The sequence below is a fragment of the Triticum urartu genome, chromosome 3 (genome assembly GCF_003073215.2).
Source record: "Triticum urartu cultivar G1812 chromosome 3, Tu2.1, whole genome shotgun sequence".
In the NCBI taxonomy this organism is placed as follows: domain Eukaryota; kingdom Viridiplantae; phylum Streptophyta; class Magnoliopsida; order Poales; family Poaceae; genus Triticum; species Triticum urartu.
This window is the reverse complement of record NC_053024.1, coordinates 203851020-203854378: the sequence shown is the minus strand read 5'-3', so window position 1 is coordinate 203854378 and position 3359 is coordinate 203851020.

The window sequence follows — 3359 nt, the reverse complement described above, 5'->3', positions numbered from 1 at the left end:
AAAAAAATTCTAAGTCTAATATATAAAGAGAGAGACTAATTAATAATCTAATTATTCTACCATACTAGTCTGGAAAATAATAAACTACGGAAGTATAAAAAAACGAAGAAAGATACCTTTATAAGGTAGAGAAAAGACGACTTTGGAGAGAGGAGACAATTTTTAGAAGTCCCGCCAGAGAGAAGAAAAAATATTTTTCTTTAATGAATCTAGTCAAATTAAAATATTGATTTAACCCGAATCGGATGATTTTTGGAGGCTCCATAGGTCTATATTTATAAGTGGAAAAGAGGTTTAGGGGTCAAAGGCTAGGCAATGTGGAACTAAAAGTAGATGAAAAGAAAAGAAAAAAGGAACCGCATGGGCCAAGAAGCAACACGGGCCGGCCGCAGGCATACACTGCGCGCTACAGGTTTTTTTTGGCTAAAGAAGAAAAGAAAAAAACTGGAAGGGATTATGGCTGGCTGGGCCTGGCCCATTTAGGAGAAAAAAATAAGATGAGGCACCCATGCTACGCGTGTGGGCGACAAATAATTATGGGCCACGCATACATTTAAAAAAAATAGAAATAGAAGGAAAACATAATAATGAAAAATAAAATTTTATATAGGCATATTATATAACAAAAAGTTTAGAAATAGATTTTCTACAACATGAACATTTTTCTAGTGCCAAATAAAATCCACAAAAATTCAAATAACTCCAATAGTGCTACTGCTGCAATAAAACCTCATAAAAATCATTTTAAAAATACCTAAATAAATTCAAATTTATTTCTCTCCAATTTTCTAATGTAGGGAATCATTTTACCCTAATTTCCATATATTTTATTTTTGGAGAAAAATAATTTGAATAAAATCCAAATAACTCCAAAACGAGAATAATTTCAAAAGGGACTTCCAATTTGATTCTTTTAACTCCCAACTCATATTCCGTATGATTTGAAGAAGTCATTTTATCTTCTCTCATGAAAATCATTGAGTTGCTTAAAGTTTCTGAATTGGAAAAATATTTCCAAATAAAATTCAAATCTTTTCAAAACCCCTTACATTTATTTAAATGGAAGAAGTCATGTCATCTTCTCTCTAGGGTTTTGTGATGAAAAAAATTTGAATTCATGGAGATCAAAATGCAAAGTGAAAGTTTCGGAAAGTCCTTTTATTCCCTCTCATTTAACTTTCCGAAGTTTCAAATTTCACTCAATTGCACTCGAGCAACCACACCACAAATCAAATAATCAATCAAAACTATTTATTTAATATAACATTCCAAAATTTAGAATTTTGGGATGTTACAATTGGGTGTGTTGGGGACACAAGAGATATCTTGTATTTGGTTGTAGGGTTGTTTGAGAGAGACCATCTTCATCCTGCACCTCTCACGGATTGATAAACCTTAGGTTATCCACTTGAGAGAAAATTGCTAGTGTCCTACAAAACTCTGCGCTTGGAGGCCCAACATGTGTATACAAGAATAAAGTTGCGTAGTAGACATCATCCGCGCAGGGCTTCGCCTAAGCACTACGTGAATATGACTGAAGGTGTAATATGTGGAGGGAGGCGCCGCACACGGCTAACAGATGTTGTTGTGTGTTCTAGGCGCCCCCCTCATATATATAGGTGGGATGGAGAGGGAGCAGACAAGGGGGCGCCCAAATAGGAGGAATCCTACTTGGGGCCCTAGTGCAATTCGCCCCCCTACCATAGCTTTCGGAGGGGGAAGGAAGGAGGAGGGAGGAGGGAAGGAAGGGGAGGCCGAATCCCTCCCCTTCCTTCCCTCTTCCCTCTTTTCTTCCCATATAGGTTCGGCCTATATGGGGGGCGCAGCAGCCCATGCTGGCTTCTGCGTTTCCCCTCTTGGCCCATTAGGCCGATATCTTTGTCGGGGTGCCCGGAACCCCTTACTGGTGCCCCGATATGTACCTTATACCCCCGGAACACTTCCGGTGTCCAAATACCATCGTCCTATATATCAATATTTACCTCTCAACCATTTCGAGACTCCTCGTCATGTCCGTGATCTCGTCCGGGACTCCAAACAACATTCCGTCACCAAATCACATAACTCATATAATACAAAATCGTCATCGAACGTTAAGCGTGCGGTCCCTACGGGTTAGAGAACTATGTAGACATGACCGAGACACTTCTCCGGTCAATAACCAACTGCGGAAACTGGATGCTCATATTGGTTCCCACATATTCTACGAAGATCTTTGTCGGTCGTACTGTAATGACAACATACATTATTCCCTTTGTCATTGGTATGTTACTTGCCTGAGATTCGATCGTCGGTGTCTTCATACCTAGTTCAATCTCGTTACCGGCAAGTCTCTTTACTCGTTTCGTAATACATCATCCCGCAACTAACTCATTAGTCACATTGCTTGCAAGGCTTCTTATGATGTATATTACCAAGTGGACCTAGAGATACCTCTCCGATACTCGGAGTGACAAATCCTAGTCTCAATCTATGCCAACCCAACAAACACCTTCAGAGATACCTGTGGAGCATCTCTATAATCACCCAATTATGTTGTGACGTTTGATAGCACACAAGGCATTCCTTCGGTATCTGGGAGTTGCATAATCTCATAGTCGAAGGAATATGTATTTGACATGAAGAAAGCAATAGCAATAAAATTGAACGATCAATATGCTAAGCTAACAGATGGGTCATTTCCATCACATCATTCTCCTAATGATGTGATCCCGTTATCAAATGACAACGCATGTCCACGGTTAGGAAACCTTAAGTATCTTTCATCAACGAGCTAGTCAAGTAGAGGCTCACTACGGACTCAGTGTCTGTCTATGTTTTCACACATGTATTAAGGTTTCAGGTCAATACAAGTCTAGCATGAATAATAAACATTTATCATGGAATAAGGAAATATAAAATAACAACTTTATTATTGCCTCTAGGGCATATTTCCTCCAGTCTCCCACTTGCACTAGAGTCAGTAATCTAGTTCACATCGCCATTTGATTAACACCTATAGTTCACATCATCATGTGATTAACACCCATAGTTCACATCGTCATGTGAGCAACATCCAAAAGGTTTACTAGGGTCAGTAATCTAGTTCACATTGCCATGTGATTAATACCCAAAGAGTACTAAGGTGTGATCATGTTTTGCTTGTGAGAGAGGTTTAGTCAATGGGTCTGCCACATTCAGATCCGTATGTATTTTGCAAATTTCTATGGCTACAATGCTCTGCATGGAGCTACTCTAGCTAATTTCTCCCACTTTCAATATGTATCTAGATCGAGACTCAGAGTCATCGGCGTAACTCTTTATGACAAAATCTTTATCACCTCCATAACCGAGAAACATTTCCTTAGTCCTCTTTAGGT